General features: G+C 51.3%; 1 long non-coding RNA gene and 1 pseudogene across 1 annotated transcript in view; both read left to right on the top strand.

Moving 5' to 3' along the window:
• Positions 1-1,068, top strand: part of LOC104999244 — a 5,809-nt gene extending 4,741 nt beyond the window's left edge. Inside the window, exon 2 of the long non-coding RNA XR_826571.1 lies at positions 647-1,068. This is a non-coding gene — a long non-coding RNA (uncharacterized LOC104999244). The remainder of the gene's footprint in view (positions 1-646) is intronic.
• A 2,529-nt stretch (positions 1,069-3,597) lies between these two features.
• On the top strand, positions 3,598-7,157 carry LOC104999293 (annotated as a pseudogene).
• Positions 7,158-11,393: the final 4,236 nt, after the last annotated feature.

The following is an 11,393-nucleotide window of genomic DNA, read 5'->3' as shown; positions in this document are numbered from 1 at the left end:
AAGTAAACCAGGAGGATTTATTCACAGGAGGCTCCCTTTGGCTAGAAAAGGAGAATTATTAACACAATGGAATAGTTCTCTCTTTCCATGTTCCTCCTCTGCCCCCCCCGCCCCCAGCCCCCACCACCATCTCCCACTCGCTACCGTGACGGGAAACCACTGTGGTGAGATTCGACATCTGAGCCCCTGTAAACGCCTCTGTATCCAACAGCCATACTGAGAGTGGATCACAGCTTGTCTAAACGCTAGGTCCCCATGCAGCATAACTGTTCTCAGACTGCAAGGCTGACCCCAGTTACTGATGCTGGACTGGGGTAGAAGGTGAGGAAGAGAGTCAGGGAGGATCCATTACTCCAGTCGTGTTATTACCGTTTATGATGTTGTCTTCCACTGAGTATTTGTTTTCTAAAATCAGTTCCCACTAGGGATTCTTTTTCTCTCTTCGCCCTTTCAGAAAATTGATGCAACCAGATTTCCCATCCATTTCTGCAGGAAGTCTTCCTTCCCGTTGCGGGTGGCCGCAGATCACAGGCAACGGATCCCTTTATTAGCATGTGTGTTGCAGCACACGCAAGTCCAGCGTCTTTCTTTCTCTCCATTGCTCAAGATGCTCCCGACCGGTTATCCCTCTTTTTTCTTTGCTCAGGTCTCTCCGTGAAACTGACGAGATTCTCTGATGATGCTCAGAGACTCTGGTGGAAGGTGCAAGTGAAATTAACACTTCCACGGCTACCGATTTCCCTTAGCAGAGCTGTGGAGTGTGACAATGGTGTTTGTGTCCAAACTATCAAACGCCATTATCACACTAAATAGCTACTGTTAGGCAATCCTTCCGCTCCCTGAAAGTGTTGACATCTGCTCGGTATGGGCAGGAAAGTTCATCTTATAGCAGGGCTCCCAGTCCTGTGTCATTGCTGAGGAAATTCTGGTCCTTTCGTGCTCATAACCAACATGTCATCTGAATGTTGCCTCTTCTCATGCTGTTGTTTTAAATAATTGATTTTGAGTCTTTGTGTTTTCCCAAGTCAATAAAACGATTACACCGTGCCCCAGAGCACCCAAGCACCAGGTTAGTCTCGTGGTAATTGTTCAACCCACGCTTACTGAGCTGAAATGGAGAGGAAAATGGTAGATGCGGAAAACTAAAGCTGGTTTAAATCTAGGGTTTGTAAACCACATGCTTATAGGTAAAAAATGAAGGTATGTGGATCTTCTACTTGTCATCATGAAGACGACTCTCCAATAAACTTGTACATGGCCTAAATGAGCTTTCAGAAATTCTAGAATGTGTTTGATTCCTACTGATTTTGATCAGTCACCAGGCTGACTGCTGAATTTGGATGCTAGGTCCTGATGGGTTTCCATCAGGAAATTACATGAACTACATATGGGCTGTCATAGCGAATCCGAGCATTTTAAGCCCAGTGTAGCGCCTGGGACACTTGGCCAGCTGGGTGGTCTGGTTTGAAACACGTTCTTTCTCTGAGAAGTTTAAAGTAAGAGGTAGGTTCTGTCTACGCTGGGCTAAAACTTCTCTCCTGCGACTTGGCTATATGAACACTTATATGTTTAATCAGGAGCTTCCCTAGTGACTCAGTGGTAAAGAATCTATGCCTGCAGTATAGGAGATGCGGGTTTGATCCTTGAGTCGGGAAGAACCCCTGGAGAAGAAAAGGGCAACCCGCTCCAGTGCCAGGCCCTAGGAAATCCCACGAACAGAGGAGTCTGGTGGGCTAGAGTCCATGGGGTCGCAAGAGTCAGACATGACTTAGCAACTAATCCACCACCGGGTTTAACCAAGTTGAAAGGGGCTGGAGTGACCATCAGAGGCCAGTTCTGATTTATTTATTTATTTACCCCTCATTTATCAAGTAAACATGTATTGAGTGGCTACCTTGGGCCAGGCACTGCCCTAGGCGCTGGGCAGGCTTTTAAATTAGTGGGCGTTCACTGCCTCACGATGTGTCTGAGACTATTCTAATTGTTCCAGTTACGTCGTCGGGGACGGGGGAGGGGCGGCGGGGGGCGGGAATCAAATGAACAAAACTCCGCAAAAGAGTTCCAAGTTTGTTGCTGGAAAGGACCACGTGAGTCCAGTCCACATGCCTATGTACACAGCACAGGTCCTGAGAAGAGGAGGGTCCTTTCCTGTCTGACCCCCAGCTCCTTCCCCTCCCATATTTCCTCCCTCCTGACATTGTCCATGCTCAAGAGGGGAGCCAGACCCCTCTGAAATAATTCACACACTGATACTTCTTTTTTGGGTTTTTCTGGAGAGCAGGAGAAGGAGAGTAGGCAGAGAGCGCGACTTTGCATGAATCACCCTGTGCACAATATTTCACTTGACCAGACAGCGCAGAACAAAGCTGCCAGGATTGGAATCCACAGAGACTCGGCATCCACTGAGACTGGGCGTGGTTCTGGAATGGTCTGGTCACGCGGGGCTCCTGAATCTAAGGATCTGTCCCTTAGCTATTATCCTTCCTTGACCTGGTTATTCCACAAAGCCTCATGCTTCACCACTGAGGCTGCGCGGAAGCTGGGTTAACATCCCGGTACTGGATCCGTATTCTCGGCCCCCGTCTGCTTTCTCGGGGATCTGTGGGAAGCCCCTAGGATAGGAGAGGGGTAAGTCATAGGACGATCTTTCCCTATGAGTTCTTCAGATGCAGAGAAAGCCAAATACCACGAAACCCTGAAACCAGGAAGTCAAAGATAAGGGTAGAAAATGAACATCTAAGCAGTAGTTTGGGATCAGGAAGCAGGTGGCCAAACTACTCAGACACAGACCAGCAAACTCAGGGACTCAGCCAACCTCGAGGCACTGCCTGCCCCGAAGTGCGTCCACAGGCTCAGCAACAGTTCCAGGCTGGCCTCTCACATCCCTCCTCTCTCGCACTCACCCTGAGGTTTTGCTTGTGCATGCGTGCTATGTCACTTCAGTTGTATCTGACCCTTGGCAACGCTATGGACTGCAGCCCGCCAGGCTCCTCTGTCCATGGGATCCTCCAGGCAAGAACACTGGAGTGGATTGTCATTTCCTCCTCCAGGGGATCTTCCCCACCCAGGGATGGAACCCGTGTCTCTTATGTGTGTTGGCAGGTGGGCTCTATACCACTGGAGCCACCTGCGAAGCTCAAGATTATGCCCAGATGGAATTAAACAGGGGGCCCCAAAAAAGGACAACCTGCGTCCTTTCCGCCAGGTTGGCTCACATAACAGCTCACTGCAATTCCTGCCTGAGTTTACACCGCATTCAGGGCTGGGGACCCACTCTTCCTGCAGGTCTGTGGGGAGCACACGTAGTGAGGCCACGTCTCCTCCAGCCCGACACCCACATCTCTAATCACAGCCTCCTTCGCCAGCCCAGCTTGCATCTCTCCAGCTCCCACTGGGATAATTACTGCTAGTTGCCTGCAAAAAGCATCCCAGGGACACTTACTGACTCTGAATGTCATTTGCAAGATGAAAGGATTCCCTTGGAAGTGCTGTTAAAATCCCACGTGGGCAGACAGCCCAGGCAGCCACGTTAAGACGTCTCCTTCCCCCAGGAGACAGGCCTGCACTTTGCGAGGAGAATCCTTTCAGCCTAGAACCATGGGTACCTGGAACGTGCCTGTTGCCACTGAGGGCCTGCCCAGTGTTCCATCCAGCCCCAAGGAGGGCCTGTGAGGCGGCATAACAGTTACCATATATAGATGGCTATTCTACCCTTGTTTTTTCAATGCTTCTTAAATCTATGTTTTCTGCTTGGTTACTTCCTTGAATCAGAAGACAGTATATTGTTAGAACTAGAAACCCATTTCCTCTTTGTTTCCATGAGGAAATGGAAGCCCAGAAGGTTAAGGAATATGCTCAGGCCATCATCCCATCTGTCTGTGGCCGAGGTGGATGCTGTCCTGGCCGCTTCATCCCTGTGGTGGTCTGTTGAGTATCACCCGCCAAGAGTGCGCACGAATGGGAGTCAAGCGGCGCTTGCTGAGTCGCGAGATGCCATGTCAAGTCTCCCACTCTTTTGTTCATCTGAGAACTGTCTTCCTCAGGCTTCAAGGAAACCCCCGTCCCCAGTTTGGTATTCTAGACTTTGGAGGACAGTCTGTGCTGACGCGCTTTCTCTGCATCCTTCCCATTCCCTGGACAGACAAGGCTTGTGTGGTGACTGTGTGTCTGGTATTGTCCCGGACTCTGGGGACACAGGGGAAAAGGCCCCGTCTCTTTCCCCAGCTGCTCTCCATCCAGGAGTTGTTGGGTCGTCACCCAAATGAAGACTCAGAGGCCTCGGCGCACTAGATACCATCATGGAGCCTCAGACAGGGCACCACAGGCTTTAGCTATGCCCTCCCTGTCTTTTCAGACAGAGAAACCCTGAATGTTTGAGGTTATACTTTTTTTTTTTTAAGTTACTGTTGGGAAAATAATCACTCATGTATTTTGACGAGGCTACTTGCCAACAGGTTGTAAGTCCAGGGCCATTTGTCGGGTTGGGTGGCAGGGCTGTGAGGGAAAGATCTGGCTCTTTTTACTTCTCCACTCACCAGCTTCAGGGGCAGCTCGGGATCTGCTGAGGGGCCCGAGGAGGAGCTGGGGGCTGGATTCGAGCGCTCTTCAGTTACATGCGTGAAGAACAGTCCTCACAGGAGCTCGGTGAGCTGTGAGTTGGTTCTTTCACGATGCAGCCTGGGTCCCTGTCACAGCACCCTGCCTCTCTCCCTGTCGTGAAGAGCCAGCCCGAGGCCAGCAGTCAAACGCCCGTCTGCCCGTCCATTCCCCCTCCTTTGGCAGGGGCTCAAGGAAGCCACTGGGGGCAAAGCCATGGCGGGCACCACTAGGGCCTGTGGGGAGGAAGGCTGGGGGGGCACCCACTTTCTTCCCTTGAATATTCAATTTCCTTCTGGCTTTCTGTTGGAATATTTAAACACTCTGCATGGGATTCCACGATGAAGACATTCATTCAGCCAACATCAACCGTGTGTTCCTACTACATGCCAGGTGCCAAGCTGGTCACTGAATGCAGAGCTGAGGTGGTCTCCCAGAATTTACGTATAGAGTACGCAGTCTAGTGAGGATGCAGGCAAATGAGGGCAGAGCTGAACCTCAGATTTTGTGAAGGAAAGAGAAGGGATACGGGGGGCGGGGGAGGAAGAGGGACGAATCGCCATCTGTTGTGTGAGAGAAAGGCATGAATAAGGGAAAGACACAGCACTCGGGGGCTTCAGGCGGCCACCCGATTAAAGCGAAATTCAGTCGTGACCTTGACGAGTGAAGTGTAGAAGTTTTCAGCTCGACAGAGGTTGGGTTACCTTTTGTCTCCAAAACGTTTCCCGGCAGTTCCCCAGAAAGCAGTGGAACTCCCAACCTGGGAGTTCGTATCTGGTGGGGCGCTCCCCTCTCAAAAGTACAGCCAAACAGCCTCAGAAACAAGACCACCTTTTAAGTGAAAGAAGCACGTTTTGCCATTTGGCGGGGGTGTCTGTGTGCACACACGTGTGCTTGTGCATGTGTATTTGCAGTGCACGTGTATGTGCAGAATTTTAAATTTCGCCAAGGAGCTAGGTAAAATTCCTTTAAAATCTCATTCAACTGGGACTTTCCCTTCCTTTCTAGAACGCCAGCGCTAAGACCTCCAACGAAAGCGCTCAGGCCAGAGTCCCGCTCCCAGCCTCTGAGCCCAGGGCCACTCGCTTCTTGCAATACTGCCCCCTACAGGCAGGACTTGTCCCTGCCCATTACAACCGCTGCGGTCGGCAAGGATTTCATTACCCGAGTACTCCAAATTAATTCATTAGGAGCTGCCTCAGAAGGGAGTCACCTGCTCCATCTGCATGAACTGCTTCCTGGACCCTGTCACCATAGACTGTGGGCACAACTTCTGCCGTCCCTGTCTGAGCCTTTGGCCGGCAGGCCGGAGCTGACCACGACCCCAGCTCTGAGGAGCAGGTCTGTGTGACACACCAAAGGCCTCTTCTGTGAGGCTGACCAGACCCTGCTCTGTGGGCCTGCTCTGAACACCCCGAGCACGCAGCTCACAGCCACAGGCCGATACACAGGGCTGCTGAGGAATCCCGGGAGAAACTTCTGGAGAGAATGGGCTCTTTATGGAAAATGAGAGAAATGCAAATTCTGAACCAGGAAGCTGAAAAAATTCAGTCATTTAAGGAATATGTGGCCTTAAGGAAGCTCTTGATTACAGCTTAGTACCAGAGGATATACATTTTGCTCCAGGAGGAGGAGCAGCTGCATCTGGAGGCCCTGAAGAAAGAGGCCAAGGACATTCGTCTACAGCTCAAGGAGAGCGTGTTCAGAATGACTCAACAGAGAGAAAGGCTGAAAGAAATGTATGGAGAGCTAATGGGATGTGCCTCAAGCTGGACACGGAGCTGCTCCAGGGCTTGGAAAATGTGCTGGAAACAAGTGACTTGGCACAGATGCAGAAGCCTCAGCCCGTGAACCCAGAGCTCCCTTCCTGGCCCGTCTCTCGTTCCTACACATGCCGAACAACTTCAGCATGAACAACGTCCTGAGTCGGACAGTGACCGTTCACCATGCGATCCTCGATGATGCAAGCGTGATGTCTGAGGATGACCACCCCGCGCGTCCAGACAGTCCCGGGGGAGGGAGGGTGGATGGGCGGGGCGTGTGCTGTATCCTGGGGAGCTCGGGCCTTCACCTCCGGGAGGCATTGCTGAGAGCTGGACATGGCAGAGTCCTCCAGCTGGGTTCTGGGGGGCTGTAAAAGCATCTTCACAAGTGATGCCAGTATCAGTATTGGTCTGAAGAAGCATTTTTTCTGTGTTCTACAAAGGTGAACAGTCAGTATGTTCTGTCCACCACCTCCCCACCCTTAGTTCAGTTTGTGGAAAGGCCTCCGGGTAGGATTGGAGTGTTTCTGGATTATGATAATGGAGCTGTGAGCTTCTCTGATGTTTTCGGAAGTTCCCTCATATATAGTTCCCTTCCTTCCGCCTTTTCCTCCCCTCTGATACCATTCCTTTGCCTTAAATCTCCATGAATTGTCCATTTTTTGGACCATTTATTGGAGCGTCTTCTCTGGGGATATTGCTGACCTTCACTTCATTTGAGGCCACAGGATACCTATGTCCAAGCACACTGGTATTTAATGTAGCATAGTGATGCACAGGAGAAGGCGATGGCACCCACTCCAGTGCTCTCGCCTGGAAAATCCCAGGGATGGAGGAGCCTGGTGGGCCGCAGTCCATGGAGTCGCGAAGAGTCGGAAACGACTGAACAACTTCACTTTCACTTCTCACTTTCATGCATTGGAGAAGGAAATGGCAACCCACTCCAGTGTTCTTGCCTGGAGAATCCCAGGGATGGGGTCGCACAGAATCGGACACAACTGAAGTGACTTAGCAGCAGCAGCAGCAGACAGCAGAATCTAGCTTTAATTTTGATAAAATGAGTTTTCAAAGGCTTGCGGCAGAGAGGGAGAGGAGTGGAAGAGCTTGTTCGATTGACTCTGCTGACCCATTAAACGTGCCAGATGAGAACTAATCTTGTTCCACCTGGAGAACCAGTCTCTTCACTTTCCCAGCACATTTAGCCCAGTTAAGAGCCAATTAAAGTCCTTCTCATTTCTTAAGGCTGCCTATCTTCCAGACAGCATATTCTGTCTCCCACTTGGCTCTCAATAGCTGCTGGATACAAAGAAGTGAGAGATTGTCACCCACCCTTTGGATGGGCAGCTGCTGTATTTAGGGTCCCCCTCCCAGCACCCTACCAACTTGTACCAGAGATTTTTTCTGGGCTCCCCAGGTGGCTCAGTGGTAAAGAATCTGCCTGCCAATGCAGGAGATGCAAGAGACCCAGGTACCATCCCTGGGTTGGGAAATCCCCTGGAGAAAGAAATGGCAACTCACTCCAGTACTCTTGCCTGGGAAATCTCAGGGCCAAGGAGCCTAGTGGGCTGCAGTCCATGGGGTCGCAAAGAATCAGACGCTACTGAGTGACTGAACACACACACGCCCGTGTCTCTCCACGAGCTCAGGCTCTTCCAGATAGGATCCTTTGCTCAGCAATTACAGCGATCGATGTGCTGAACTGTGGAAGACATGGAAAGAGCCCTATATTCATCCCCAAGAAAGTGGATACAAATCATGATCTCAGAATGTAAGTGGTGTGGTAGGAAGTTTTGATTGCAGGAAGCAGTTTTTTCTTAGATCGTCTCAAGTGATGAGATTCTTACACATTTCACATCACACACATACCTACTATACGTAAGGTGCTGAGCTGGGGAGAGCTCTTTTGGAAGGGGTTACATGGCAGCCAGAGGACAGGAATCACACGGAAGCCCCCAAACAGTCATAAGGCAAGGCCTTGCAGAGAGTGGAAAGATAGTCAGGACTCAAGGGCACCCCAGAGCCTGGAGAGTCTGGTCGCCCCGCAGGCCGTAGCTGTGAGTCAAGCCTCAGCCATCGCAACGGCTGCTCCTCCTGCCACTTTTCTGCCTCCATCCTCGCCTCCAGCTTCTGCTCAACTGTGCCTACTGCTTACGCCTATGTTCTGCTTCTCTGGGGCCTCATGGCCCTACCACTTCATGGTTTCTGCTTGCCTGCCTCCATGGGGTGTCTTTTTAATTTTTTCTTATGCTACCAAGTGACTTATTCTTTCCCATATTGCAGTTTGGATTCCGGAGCCAGAGAACTGGTTGTATTCCTGCTGGAGCGTCTTTCACGCCAGGCCGGGACACAGGCTGCTGGTCAACCTTGGGGCAGAAAAAACAAACAGCGTGTGTATGAGAAAGTCTAAAGCAGAGAGTAATATGTAACTCTCACTCTAAGAGGAGCTATTCCTTCTCCAGATGAAAAGGTAGGGGAAGAATTCTCAGGAAAAGGGGGTGGCACATGTCAAGTCTCCAAGCGGAATGGAGTCTAGAACAGACAAAGCCCCTGAAGCCAGCTGGTATGGCAGGAACACAGGGACCTGCAGGGGATGGGGCTGGAGAGGTGGGCAGGGGCTGGGATCCCTGGCGGCCCCATGGAGAGGGGACACAGAAGGGCAGGTGTGCGTGGTCGTGCCTGTCACTGATGGGTCCTCAAGGCCAGGGGTTGCCAGCCTACAGCCTGTGGGTCAAATGCAGGCTGTTTTTGTGTGAGCGAAGCATGGCTTTTATGTTTAAGTATTGGGAAAATATTAAAAGAATATTATTTCGTGATACATAAAATATACACAGAATGCAAATTTCAGCATTCATAAAGGTTTCTTGGAATTTGCCAAGCATCCCCACTTGCCCACATTATCTCAGCTGAGCTAGGAAAGAGGCGACTCTTAGATTCCAGAAAACCCCTCTGTCCCAGGCAGGTTGGGATAGCTCGTCCCCTAGAACATGGCCAGGTTCATTCATTTACCTGCTGTCGATGGCTGTTCTCAAGCTCCAAAGGCAGAGCGGAGTAAGATGGCAGAGGCCATACGGTCCACAAAGCCTAAAATATTTACTATCTGACCATTTACAGAGAAAGTCTGCTGACCCCACATCAAGATCGAGGAAGAATGAATAACTTATCTGACAAAGCAAGAGAATATGACTGTCATTAATATTATCACGAGAATGTTGACCACGCCCATTCACTTTCTCCACTGGCACTCAATTAATTTTAAAAACCTAAATGACATCGTGTTACTTCCCTGCTCACGATCCTTTAATGGCTTCTCATCCCACTGAGAACAAAACCCAAGGATCCCATACCTCCCTCGCACACAGACCTCATCTGCTCTTCCTCTTGCTCTCTCCATGGCACACCCACCAACCAGCTTGCTGAGCCTCAAATGTGCCAAGTGTGCTTCTGCCCCAGAACCTGCTTCCTGTCCAGAACCTGTCTCCCAGACACATGCACACTTCACTCCTTCACCTGTTCTTGTAGCTGCTCAAAGCTGTCATTTCAGTGAAGCCTTCCCGCCTCGTTCTAACACTCTTCACCACCTGACATGACTTGTTTATTTTCTGTGTCCAGCCTGGAAGGTCGGGCACAAAGAAACCTTGCTGTATCCTCAGCTCACACACAGTGGGTTTGTGTTAAATATTGGTTGGCTACATAACTGATTGGTAAAGCCAAGAATTGCATGCCTGGCTCCAGGGACCTGTCCCCACTCACTGGGCCATATAATTGCTAATCAATATTTCATTTTGGCCAATGTCCATACTGTTACAATTATGCAGCTGCCTGTCTCTCTCATCCACTGGCCTCTTTTCCTGCCAAACACCTTGTCTTTAATCATCTGAACATCTGCTCTGTGGTTATCTCTTGCCAGATGCCAGCCTGAAATGCTGGCATTTCTCTGGTCCTAAGGATTGATGCATTAAATCCCGAGTCCAGGGATGCAACCAGGGTGATCCTCCAACCCCTCAAAGCTGACAATGACCTTTTATGCATAGAAGCACTTTCCTAGGGTGAGGGTCCAGAGCTGTCATCCAACCGTCATGAGGGTCCTTGACCCTCTGAGGGCTAAGGAGCTCTGACTTGAAGCAATAGTCATTCACCTAACCATAGACCAAGGCCTCTAGTCTGCGTTTCAGGCCCTCCTGTGGGCAGCCTTCCGCTCTCCAGTATCTTGTGATAGACACGTGTGTTCTTAGTGCTCAGCTGGTTCCACTGGGACGTTCTCTTTACATCTCTGGAAGGATCCTACCTTCTACACTACATTCTGAAATCTTGGAGACAAACCACAGCCTCCTCTGAGGCCCCTGGGCCCCTGGGGGCGGCCCCACAAAGGCTGATTTCTTCTGGGTGGCGAGGAGCGCTGCTCTGAGCCCCACACACCGCGTCCTGGGTCAGAGAAGCTCGTCTGAAAAGAGCTGCCAGCCAGGATCCGGAAAACGGCTTCAGGGCGCTTCTTCATGAGCTCGTTTAGCCCAGGATCCATTTCCTGCCAGGGTTCCCGCCCATTTCCCTGAGCCACTGAGCCGAGGCCTCGCAGCGATGGGGGCAGAGGCTTCGGTTCCCGAGGGCGCCCAGGTACGGTCCTCCCTGAGACCGTCTTGCCAGTTCCTCGGCTCTGTGAGGCTTCTCCTTCCTGGCAGCTCTCCTACAAAGACGGCGCTGTCCTTCTGTCTCTGAGGTGCGGCCGGAGGCTCCAGCTCCGCTCAGCTGCCCCTGAGCCCGGGAGGGCCTGCCTTGTGCACCTCAGGCCACAGCTCAGAATGACTGTTAGCCGTCATCACCACCATCACCAGCTTGAGGATTCTCAGCTGTGCTGGTGCTGGAGACCCCTTCAGCCCACCCCCAGGAACTGTTGTGTTACTGACTGACCGGCACTAACCAACCCACCCAGCGCTGCTGGGCCAAGAGCAGAGGGGCCTCTCCACTCCCAGGGAGGCCTTAAGGGGAAGGGTCTCTCAGCTTCGCACTACTGAGTTTGGGCCAGAGGATTCTCTGTCG

Source organism: Bison bison, unplaced genomic scaffold (genome assembly GCF_000754665.1).
Source record: "Bison bison bison isolate TAMUID 2011002044 unplaced genomic scaffold, Bison_UMD1.0 scf7180017864349, whole genome shotgun sequence".
NCBI classification, from domain to species: domain Eukaryota; kingdom Metazoa; phylum Chordata; class Mammalia; order Artiodactyla; family Bovidae; genus Bison; species Bison bison.
This window is presented reverse-complemented; position numbering and strand designations above follow the sequence as displayed.